The sequence below is a fragment of the Merops nubicus genome, unplaced genomic scaffold (assembly GCF_000691845.1).
Source record: "Merops nubicus isolate BGI_N331 unplaced genomic scaffold, ASM69184v1 scaffold14222, whole genome shotgun sequence".
Taxonomy (NCBI): domain Eukaryota; kingdom Metazoa; phylum Chordata; class Aves; order Coraciiformes; family Meropidae; genus Merops; species Merops nubicus.
In genome coordinates this window covers 343-13,530 of record NW_008594338.1, presented here as the reverse complement: position 1 = coordinate 13,530, position 13,188 = coordinate 343, and positions in this window count along the sequence as shown.

Genomic DNA, 13,188 nt, shown 5'->3' with positions numbered 1-13,188 from the left:
TCAGATCTCTCTCATATCAGCAACCCTTGTGAGCTGCTCCAGAAGCTGTCTGACTACAAAGAGGGTGTTATGCTTGGCACTAAGGGGATTAGGGGGCAAATTGGTTTTCATATTTCATCTGAGTTTCAAATCTGTCCATGTGTCAGCATGCTTTATAATAATCTCAAAAGCACCACAAAGCCAAGGTAATTCTCGTATAAATGTTAGGGCCTTTTGGGCTCTTCTGTAAGCACAGAACGGGTAGTGGACAAAAGCCAATGGAGAAGAAAAATCTCTGAGAATTATCCTCTGCAAATACTGGCTTCCAAACTCAGACAGCTGTGTCCTTATTACTGTTAATAGAAAAGAGCTATGCATGTTGGACAACATTCCCCTTTGAGTGTATACATAGCAAGCCATCTATTTATTTCTTTCTGTGGTGATGATCGTTGGAAAATGCCTATAATCCCTACTCAAATAACTGGCTTTAACTCAGATTTGGCATTCACTGTTTTTTAATGATAGAGCCACATTTGCTTGCAATGTTCCGAAAATTGCCACCAGCCAACTGGGTTGCAAACCTTTGTGGATAAATGAAAATTGTGTGGATATGGGAGTTTACTTTGTTCCAATTAGTGTGTGATGTGGATGCCTACTGGCAAATCTCCTGTTCTCCTTACTCTCAGCCCATGGCTCCCCAGAAAGAGGTGTTTAATCTTAAAGACAGGCCTTTCTTTCCTTCCATCTCTGTGTTTTGGGTTTTTTTTTAAACTCGTTCAATGACCTTTAATTAAGACAGTGACCATAAATTAAGACAGAAGCTTTCAAGATTTGTGAAAGGCTGAGATAATAGGCCCTCAAAGCAAATGTACTAAGCCTCTAGAGGCAGAAAGCTGTGCTTGGTTAACCGTCAAAACTGCCAGAACTGAGCAGGACTACAACAAGTTCTGGATTGTTGTAATCTCCCAGGGGGCACAAGATGTGAGGATGAAACTGCAGCAAAGAAAATCTCCAACAGAAGTTACCTAATATTTGCAGGAGTCTTAGCACCTGCTTGCCAATCAATAAATCCATCTAGATAAGGGCAAATCTTCTTCCTCTGCACTGATCCTGGTGTAATCCAGATTTTGTTGATCTGGATGGTCTTGACTAAATTTATACTTCATTAAATTCAAGATTCACTTCACTGAAAAGCTGAGATTAGAATCCTTCACTTCTGATTATTACTTCCACTTCACTGTACCAGCTTCTATCCAAAGATCTTACAGCACTTTAAAATCACTACTAAACCTCAAGGTCTACGTGACAAAGAGACTATCCCTTCATTTTATGGGAGTCTTAGCTAAATTAGAGGCTAGAATCAGTATCAGACACAGGCTCCCTTCCTCAAGTCAGGCACTGCAGTCTCAGAATCATTACACAAGGCATGTTGGAACTGACCTCTATAAGTCATCTGGTCTAAGCCTCCGCTCAAAGCAGGGACAATTCAGTCAGGTTGCTCAGGGCTTTCTGCAGCTGAGCTTTTGAATTTCTCCAAGGATACAACTTTTAGCCACAAACTTTATGAACCTGAATTCCAGTGTTTGACCGCCCTCACAGTGATAACATTTTTCTCCTTACATCTGATAAGACTTTCCCATGTTACAACTTTTGCCTGTTCCTGTCCATATGCACCTCTGAGATGAATTTGGCTTCATCTTCTCTACACGCTCACATTAGACAGTTGAAGACAGCAAACAAAACAATATCCTCAACAGCCTTATCTTCTTAAGGCAGAGTAAACCCACTTGTCTCAATCTCTCCTTGTGTGTTATGTGCTCCCACCCTCTAACCACCATGGTGGTCCTTTGCTATATACCCTTCAGTACGCCCATGTCTGTCTTATGCCAGGGAAGAATATGATGATTGTGAAGACAACAGCAATCCACTGCACACTGAACTCTCTCCTGGAGGTAGTTTAGAGAAAATACTTAGAATGCTTGTACATATACAGATTAGTTGCAAAACTTGTTACCAGCACTTCATCACAGCAGCAATATTTTGTGAATCTCTGCTTCATTTGCTAGAAACTGTTTAGGTGAGAGAACTACTTCATTGGATACTTACACAAGCACAGCTAGAACCAAGCCTGCCCTCTTCACACATACAGATCTGCCTATTTTTGTCCCCACTGCTTCAAGGTAAGTCTTCCTTCTTTGCACCAGAATTCAGAAATTGCCAACTAGTGCCAAAGGTTGAATACGTGGCCAGCCCAATTACCACGGCCACAGGCACTCACACCAGCTCTCCCAGTACCCATGCAAGCTCAGAAAGACACACATTCACACTGAGCATTCCCAGCCGAACTGTTCAAGCCTGGCCTGAAAAAAAACATGTTCTGTTTAGGTAATTTTTTTTTTTAAAGCAGTAAATAAATAAACAAAAAAAGGCAATGTTCACAACCAGCAGGAACACTTAATGTCTGTGGTTATTCCTGGAGCAAACTCCTGCTGTTAGGCTGCAGCAGGCACATCCCAGTGAATTTTCCATCATGTGGGCCTGCTCTAAAAGCTAAACTACATTTTTTCCTTTATCATACTACTTTCCTTTATTAGTCCCTTCCTACCACAAGGTCTTTGGTCATACTCAGTCATGCAAGACAGCAGGCACATTTCAGAAATCACAATCTCCAGCACAGATGTATGCCTAGCAAATCCTTAGCATGATTAGCATTCTAACATTTGTAGTCTTTCTAATCATCTCCAGTCAAATGCTTCAGGCAGTGTTTCATTCAGCATTTCACATCCTACCCCATGTCAGAGGGAATGAACCATGGATGGATTACATATTTCTGAAATGGTTTCTCATCCCAGGCTTCTAGATGTGAGCTTGAAATTTTGGTGGAGCAGAGTGTGATGGTATTTTGCATCTTGTGACGATATACATCCCTTATCAGCTTCAGGACACACATGACCTACTGGGCCATTAATGGATATACTGCAAATTATCAGCTACTTATTACATTTAGAGGTATTCTCCAGTCTGTGTAGGGCACATCTATTCTACACCTTTCTGGGTTCAAATCTACACCCAGGTTTTCAAAATTGCCTGGGGATATGGAAATCTGTCTTTTTTTTTCCCCCAGTTAAAATCATGCAGTTTGAAGTTGGCAATTTTGGAAGTCTTATGAATAACTCTGTAAAAGACTCTTATTCTCTTATACCACTTTTCGTCTAGGAGAAGTTAAACCTCTTGAAAATGCCAGTTAGTCAAATTGTCATGTTGCAGACAAAAATGTTTTGTTTTGTACTATTCCTCCGCTGCAAGATACCTAGTGTATTCTTGTAGAATCTGATATACTGCAGTGTCATGAAGGGCTTTAAATGTTCAGTGTACAAGTAACTTTCACTAATTTCAGCAAATTATACCTTACTCAGGAATAATCTTTCTTTTGTATGATCCACATTCACAACTTCTCTGACATTTACAATTCCAATTTCTGTCATCTTAGCCTAAGCTTTACAATGTACTTAGATCTTTTAATCAGTCAGCCTCAATAAAGCCTTTAATTTACTGTTGCTCTATACTGAGATTTCCATAAACTTATCTACATCTATCTGGCAGTAAAGTACTTACACTTAACATCAGTAGGTTGGATCCATTCTCAGCATAAAATATTGAATGACTATTCCCTCTCTGTTCTGGGATAAGAAGTATTAGTAGCACTGCCAGAAACTACCACATGCTACACTGCTTTTGACATCACAGCCTTCTATTGCTCATCTTCCATCAGATGTCCATGTGTTAGGTTATCTTTTCATCTGCTGCTGAGTTTTTAGTCCCTTAACTTCCTGACTACAACTATAGCTTTTCTAGACTTCTACGTATTACTGTTTGGTTACGATCTTCCTATTACATTTTACCTAAAGATATGTTCAGATTATACCAGAAAAACAGTTAATGCCTTTGATTCAACCAGCAATTTACCACCTAATCAGCTAATGCTTCATTTACTCAGGGGGCTGGCTGGAAAACAAGGACTTTAGTTCATTCAGACACACAGACAAAAAGGTAACAAGCTCAAAATATTAGAACAAAGCAGACATTAAAATTATTCATTTTTGTGGAAAACCAAAACCCAATCCAAACAACAGAAATGTGAGACCAAGAGGTAGATCATGGATTCATTCAAACCTAGCTCAAGTACTTTTTGTATTTCCAGTATCTGAACGTCTCATGAATGCAAACAGATTTATTCTCACTGGAGTGGCATGTTATTGATGTAGAGCTGAGGCACAGAAAAGCTAAGGAAATTTTCCAGAAGGACTTCTGAGTTTGTACAGATGCACTTGCAGGTGCCCAAAGGAAGACACCATACACACCCTGACCTTCAGAAAGCACTGAATGCCTCTGCTAGAAAACCTAGACCCCCTCAAGGGTTTCCAGCTGGTTGCTCAGATATCGAGAGTCTTCAGATAGTCAGTTCTTAAAACAATAATGAACAAAGAGGTCTGAGGTCATACTGGCAGCCTGTGGCAAAGACTGCAGGCCAGACCAGCGGGCATTTACATGCTAAATATCCACTGAGGATGAAGGTCAGTGAGAGCAAGAGACCTAACCAAGCTTCAGGGACTTGGACCTTCATTTCAGCTCTCCTGTCACCTATACTACCGCCCTACCCTCTGGACCATCCTTCTCCTCACACTGTAGCCTTATACCACAGGGCACCAGCAAATATAAGTTATGGTTGAAAAGAACCAAAAGCACAGCGGTTCGCTAGGGTTAAAACTGAAGGTGGACTTCAGCACATCTTGTCAGCCCCAACGGGCAGCATGTCCCAGCCAAAAGGCACAATGCTGAAACTACTCCCCTGAACTGGGCTGATGATGTGTAACTCTCATTCATCTTCTGGTAGCTTTATTTTCTTTGAAAAACTCTATCATCTCATTGAAGTACTACAATGGAAAGCCAGTCAGCTGGCAGATGAAGGGGTCAGAGCATGTTAAACTCCACACAACATCAGGCGGCTCTTCTATTTCTGCGTGGCAGCTCTGTCATGAGTCTGCTGTCTTAGGGACAAGACAAAGGAGCAATGCCAGCACATTACCTCTGCCTATAGAGTCTGGCAAAACATACGGTCCCTCTGGTTGATTTACACTGGCAAAAGAGCCAATTCATACTTTCTATGTATTTTGGCTTAACATCTTGGTTGTGACGTGTAACCATGGCCAATTTAGGGCTGGAACCAAGCAAAAAAGAAACAAAGCTGACCCAAAAAATATAAGGGAGCAGCCAAGAAAAATGGTGACTTCCAAGTCGTTGAGAACACTGCCATCTCTAGGTAATGAGGGTACTGAAAATGGATGCAAAAATTAACATAAGCCTGAGCAGCCTGCTGGTGCTATGAAGGGCGCTGAAAATAAATAACCCTTCCAGGTAAGGAGAGAGACTCTATCACATACTGAACTCTGCGTGCCACAGGAAGGTAGAGAAGGCATCGCCCACGCAACCTGAGTGTCTGGGGGTGCCAGCAGAAAGCTAGGCATGGACTGCCACCCACAGTCAGAACAGACACCCACAGCAAAACAAGAGAACAAACTACAGAACTAATGGACGGGGAGAGGGTACTCTTGAAGTCTGTAAATCTTCCAGCACCATAAGTGACTTAATCTTCCTCTAAGTTCTGTAATTGCCTAGTTGGTGGGACTGCCTTGCATAACAGGTATTCCACAAAGGAAAGCTCATGAAATCTGCTCCAGAGTAGACAGAGCTAACTGGTACATAGTGGCTTTAACTGATCTAGTACTGCTGAAATCCCTGGAAGTAAGACATAACAAAGGCAAATCAGCCACAAAGCCCCACATACCAAACTGCTGTTAGCAGTGAGTCTAAGGAAGCATTCAGAGATGAAGAGCAGGGGTGAGAACTCTGCCCTTGCCAGCACATGCCTGAGGATAGTACATGTCAGACTGGGCACAATTACTGCTCCTGTGAAGTGAGCCAGGTATAACCTCCTGCCAACCAGCTCTTAGTGACAACTGAAGTCTATGTATTACCTGGCTCAGAGCCCAGTGACCAGTAATCCCGAGTTCAGAGACAAAGCTTAACCAAGGCCATTAAACCAACCAAAACCTAGAGTATTGGTTAAGCCTCTTTCCCTCTGCAGCCTACAAAGCACAAGGGAGATGGGATACCTGGGTTCTTGCTACCTTGTATACCAATGCATCACACACTTTCAAGAAAGAGGGAAAACTGAAACACATCACGGAAACAGGCCAGTATGGAGATATTTTAACATTCCTGTGTCTGGATTGTGGCCTGCACATCTAACAAGACATGGACATAGTCTCTTCTGTGTTTATGCCCCTTCTCTGCATACAAACCAGTTATGTTTAATAGCACGACATGTCATTCAGCTGTCCCCCTCCACACACTACAGTGTTTCACTTCTGGTTCCCAGCCTAACTTTAGTTACCCCTAATAAGAAGGTGAAGACACTTCCACAGACAGAATCAATTTAGCTCAAGCTAAAGTTGAAAGCAAATTCAAACACTTCTGGTGGCCACAGTTTTTAATCATAAGGTAATGTTCTGATCAGATGTGTATTCTTCCCTCACAATATCTAGGAAATCCTTATCATGGTATCAAGAGTTTGGCATGAGGAAAATATGGTACCAAACTCCCTGGCCATAAGCTACTTATAGCCAGTGGCTTAGGCTCAAGACAGGTTAACTTATGCCTAATAAATTCACTGCAAAACTTCTACTCCAAGATACTAAAACCTTCACCATAGTCAATGGGGACTATTATCAGAGGTCTAAAAGTTTTTGATCTCTGGTTGACCATCCAGTTATCTACTCTGTATGACTGTAGTTCAGCCAAGTTCAGCTGTGGCTATACTGTAGTTGTGTTTATTTTATTGTCCCTTCTCACATCATCACACATAAATACAGTCAGTCAGTGATGCTTGGAAGGCATGCAGAATGATGGACTTGCTCTTATGCTACACTTTGCCATGCCCAGGAGCCTGCTATTTTTCATTCCTATATGCAGAGATGCCAGTATTCTTAATAACATGCAAGCCTTCTTGGCTTGTATGTTATATTTTTTGGTTCAATGTTACTTATTTCTTTGTGAGTAGTAGAAGCTTCATAAATAAATTAAACACTCTCCTGCGCTTTAACCACCAGCACATACTCCTCCCACACTGCACTTAGCAAGGAATGAAAGAAGGAACAATCCAAGCCACGAAAGGCTCAGTTTACCCTGCTGCAGACAGATATGTATAGCAACCTTTACTATCAAGCTAACTCCTCTGCCACAAATGGATTCGCTTCAGTGAACAGCAGCATTTCCAGCTTTCTTCTCCTTGGTAAATTCCACTGCAGGAGGACACATTTATCAATGGTCAGATTACTGTAGGAGTGACCCTGCTGATGGACCCTGCTGTAGGAACTAGCTGAATCTTGCCTTTCCTCAGCCTCAGCCCAACCTCCACGCTGGTGCAATGGTTTCCTGAGGGAGGAAGGAGCTCTGAGTGCTTTCAGACGTACCTTTTACACATGAATATTTTATGGGCAACTCGTGATTAGCTTTATGGAGATTGTTGGGGTTATGAATAGATCAGACCATTGGATCAGAAGCACTGAGGCTGGACCCAGAATTACAGTTAGGATTGTCTGGAGCTGTACAATGGGAGTTTATCCAATGCGAGAGGACTATGTTAAGTTTGCACACAGTTTGTATTTTCCACGTCTTTATTTTACCTGGTTTGTTTAGTCTCATTACATTAGATAATCGAGTGACAGCCATCTTGAATCGTGCTAAAACATAAAATGAGCACAGCATAATTAGATTGTGTCTGAAAAACTCCAGGATCAAATAACCACTAGAAGCTTTTGTAGCACAGGTATTCCTGAAGTAAATTGGAGATACTTATAAAGTATCTTAGACTTCTCTTCTCCTCTGAGCTATACAGAAACATAAACAGAAGTGCCCAGTTCCCTTACCAAGCAGTTTAGTGCACTGGGGAAGTAAATAAGTTCCACATCTCACGTTGAGCTTCACTGTTGTAGGATTATTGAACTGGGCCTTTTTCCTCCTGTTTATCTGTTTTTACAAGATACTTGTCAGATAATCTTTTGCTGACTGCATACCCCAAAAGGAAGGATATTATCATTAACAGACAACACACAAGCCAGATCCCTCCCTCTGACTCCAGATCATGCATGAGGGATATAAGGTGGCCAACAAGTGGAGGAATTAAAAGGTTGATATATTCACTCACAGCACAAGACACAGTGAAGACAGGAGCAAACCAACCAAGGAACCAGGCAACCATTCCAATTGTACAGCTATGACCATAAAATGGTGCCATTACTATAGATGCATTTCTCCCTCTGCTCCCAGCCATACTGATAGCCCACCATCACTGTAGGCTCTGCCCACAATAGACAGTTGAGGAGCCCTTCCAGTAACTAGAAATACTACATAACATATTCACTGCAAGCAGAGGCAGCTTTTATGCTGTAACTTGGAGGCGGTACACCTGATGTTAATGCTGAAGGTGGGGGCAGATGGTGGTGATCTCCTAATCAGTTCCCACCAAAGGCTGGCCAGACCCTGGGTGAAAACAAATCAGGAGGGTCTTTCATGCCTGCTTGTGGACATATGTCAACCCTGATTCAGGGCTGAGGGTTTAAACCCCAGCACTTCAGGGAGTTATCTCAGCACCTATCATCTACTTGTGAAATTATCCTTGGTACAAGCCTGAAAATGAATTCTTTCAGTTTACATAGAATGACCTGAAAACCCCAAATGCCCAACATGTTTATCTATGGCAAAGTCAGGAACTGAATGCAAAATCCTCCAACCCAAGCCTTAGCCATCAACTATAGCTTCTTCTTGCTTCAAATGCAACTTTTCTGTTCTTATGGCAACATGAGGTCCAAATTTATGTTTCTCCATACAAAACTCAACAGGAAAACCACCTTATGAATAAAGGTTACACATCATGGCCCTTAAACTAGACAGGAGTTGTCATCAATTACATATCTTTTCAGGAAGCTGCCCTCAACCTCTTGCAGACCCTTTTCTGATGCAATCTTTCTTTTTATTTCCTAGTTAATTTAGACATGATGGTAGTGCTGCCCTAGTAGGGACCATGCATAGCCTTCAAGAATTTGGGCTCTAGAATAACAAAAAAGATCGTCTCACAGAGCAAGAGGAAAAGAAGATACACAGAGCTGAACCAATAGGTTTAAAAGAAGCCAATGTCAGAAATGGATTCCATTTTTTTTTGTGTTTTAAAAGCACTTAATTTTTCTTCACACTACCCCTTCCAAGGTAAAACCTCCTTGCTGAATTTCCCTTCTTTTCTTCCTCCTGTTTCTATATGCCCAGAGAGGTCACTAGGAAAGTTACTCTTAGTGGGAAGCCTGGCTTACTGGCTAAGCCATTGGATAAGGAATTCTGAATTCTATCCCCAGAACTGTCATGGGCCTGCTGCAAGACTTGGGCACCTCCTTTCAGTTCTCTGTATTTTCATTTCCCTCCCCTCTTGTCAGACACGTACCTCTGGTTCCTTGATTTTGCTTGAAAACTCATCTAGGCATAGACTGTTCTTAATGAGGTTGCACACAGGGCAAGTCAGTACAATTGCAGGCTTGGATGTGGGTTTTGGGTATGCTTGGAATATAAACGGTAAGGATCTAAAACCCATCTGTGCAAAGGTAATGTTTTGAAGGAAAGAGTTTCACTTCATGAATGTAGGACTGGGGACTTGTAGGTGGGAAATGTACGAGGTCATGGTAGCCTCTAAGAAATGAAGAAAGCTGAAGCAATGACTATTCCACAGGTGAGGCCTTGAAGAGAAATTCTCTCTTACACTTGGAAAGAACATCTTTCCATTTCCTTGTTTTTGTGCTTCTTTCTTTGAGCTTTTATTTAAAAAAAATTAAAAAATAAAATAAAATGCATAATCTTTATCTCCTCTGACCCCCTTCCTTCTTTCTGTTTCTAGGTCATACTCATCTTGCCCTATGCTTATACCTTTCCCAACATCTCCCTTTTTGTCTTTGCAGTCTGCTTTCTGTGATGCTTCCATTCAGCCCTCTCAGATGCCTCCCCAAACCCATCATCTCCTCACATTGTGCATGTGCATTAATGGGAGAGAAAGCAAAAATAAGAGCCCACCCATTACAGTTCTTTCCACAATGCCCAGACGGATCTGCGTTTAGGCATGTTTTAAAGATCATTGTAAATCAGGAAACAGCAAGGTGGAGTGAAGGGAAATTGGAAAGAGCTCTCAGCTTATGAATATGCACTGCAAGAACACGGGCCCTCGCTCCACTTCGAGTTTGCCAACAGTTACTAGACCAAGTTCCTTGAACAAAAAGTCATTATTATGACTAACCGTTCTGTATTTATAGAGGAGCAGAATTAGAAGACAAACAGTTCAAGCAGCACTCTTGCACTAGATGTTCTTTGCTTTTTCCTGTATGTGGTGTTTTATTCTAGTGTTAATTGTGTTTATAAATCATTCCCAGCCTGCTTTGGAATGAGTTCACACAGACTTTGTGCTGTTGAAAACACAGTACATTTATACATACAAAATATAAAGCATTCAACAACCCCAGGGGTAAAAACACCATGCATCAGGAACCAAACTGACAAAAGATTTTAAAAGTAGTTATAATTAAAAAAATTGATCTGCCTCTTGCTACAAATGGCTACAGCTACCTCTGCACCACACAGAAGACTCTGGAGAAGGCAAAGGAGTCACTGACAGATGTTGGAGAGGCATTTCTGCCAGGAAAGGTTTTGTTTTCACAAAGCACAAGATAAGGAGATTAAAGAATCTTCTTACGACTGAGTGGTGAATGTGAGGGAGAAGGACTGTGGACACTTAACCCCTGTTTATGAGCATCTAGGCCACAAAGGATGAGGCCAAAAAAGCTTGAAAGAGAGAAGAAGGGCTTATATTTCTTTCCTTTTTTCTTTTTTTTTTTTTTTTCCCCCTGTTGGAATATATCAGCCCTGTGAAGGGGAACATTATTTGAACCACCCAGGGTGCACATTCCTCTGAGACTCAGGGAACGTGGAGGCTTGGCAGGCAGGCCAGATGCCAGTCTAGGACAGAGCAACCCTCTCACAGTTTTCCTACATTTCTGTCAGCTCTGGCAAAGGGAGGGATTGAAAAAATATATAAATTAAAAAAAAAAAAGAAAGCCTGTTAAATCTCATCTAACTCTCAGATCGAATTTTTCTCCTGTTTCACTTTCAAAGTCTTTTGAACAAGATCAGTGCTTCAAAGCTGAAGCTACAAATCTCCCAGGGAAGGTTCCTGTGTTTAATAAGCTGTTTTGACTGGAATTCAAAGCAAAAGTAAAGATTTCTGCTGGCCTAGCTATATAAAATGTGGCCCAGACCTGTAAACTTGTAAACTCATATCTGACCAGACAAAAATGTGTACTCTCTTAAAAACTGGACATCTGTCAGAAAAATTGGCATTAGAATAGCTCTGGTTCCCCTGCAGTCAATAGCAAAAATCTCATCATCTCTAATGGAAATACCTGTGACTAATTTTATTTGGGAAGCAAGTACTGGAAGGTGGTGCCAGAACCCCGGTATAACAAACCTGTAAATTACATAGTGCTCAGCTACTGGGCAAAATAGCTACTAGTTTACTCTTTTCAACTATTCCATCACAAAATTAACCCCTAAAGGGCTTTGTACTGTAAAAGCATGCTGAATGCTGACATGCAGGGAAGGACAGAGCCACTGAAATACCATTAACATGAGCAATGCTTATAATTAGCTAGTAATAGGATGGAGCCATAACTTGTGTGATTCAGACTTTCTTGAACAAGCTGGGTAAAATTTTGGTCACTCCTGAGGAACCCTGTCCAGGTTCCCTGGTGTCTTGTCTCCAAGGCCTTCAAGCACAAAACTGCACCTCACCCTGGTAACTGCCCCAGAAGTCCTGGAAACAGTGGATCAGGCATTTCTACCACCACTGCAGGTGGCACATGTACTTGTACTACTTCCCTTGGTGTCCACACATACAAAAATAAATAAGAAAAAAATAAATAAAAAAAAGACAATCTTCTGAAGATTTCACTAAATGAAAAATTAAATCTAACTCCAGCAGAGACTCTCTTGTTCTGACAGGTCTTGTTTTCTTTATGGTTTTTTTTCTTCCTTTAACACAAATATGATCCACCATCTGTCCAAATTCAAACCTGATGTAGACTTTCAGAAACAACTCCCAGACAACTGTGGTACTCAAATGGCAGTCTGCCCTTTCCCTTCTATTCTTGTTAATGTTTCTATTCACCAAACTTTCCCTCACAATGAAATTCTCATATTTGAAAGTTAAAGTGACAGAAGTGAACAGCCCTGTCTGAAGAAAGCATTAGTCCTCACATTTCTGCCAGCATGGATAGGAACATATATGCCTTTTGCAGGCTGGAAAGACTGCTGTAAAAGTTTCCAAAATCCACCTGTTTTGATTAGTACGATTTTCATGCAGCAGGTCAGACACAGTAAAATACAGGCATTTCATTTCCCCTTTGATTTCATGCTTCTTTTCCACTAACTGTCCCATTTCCTGATTCATCTACATCAAAGTTAGCAAAATGAAAATAATCCTGGAAATCCACAATACAGTTGATAAAATAACTGAGGTTGATCAATTTGCTAAGAAAAGAAGGACCAGTTGTAATTTTCAAAGGACTGGACAGTATACATGCTCATTTTTACACTAAACTCACCAGTTATCCCAGGATTTCAAAACTCCTCATTAAAAAAACAAAGGCTTTTAAATTTCCCGGTGGGTATTACTACTAGTGCTGGTTAGAAAATACGTTTTTCCCACCTTGGAACATAATGAGGACAATTATTCAAGTACAGAAAAACATGCTCCCAAAAAGTTGGTTTTAAATCTAGACTCTCAGAGCTCCCATGAAGCATCATAGTCTCCTCACTAGGGAAGCAAACAAAGTACATAATCTGAAACCATGTCCTGCCAGCAATTTCAGACAATAGGACAGAATCAGCCCAGAGGACAAGTCAGTTTTAGCTCTTGTGTTGTTCTGCATCAGCATTCAAAAAATAAATGTCTTGAGTTAAATGCAGTTTCTTAGTCTAAAGACAGGCAAGATTCTCTATTGAAAGCTCCTATCTTCTGCTGTTTGGCTTTTTTTTCTTGTCAAAGACCAGTCCTATTTC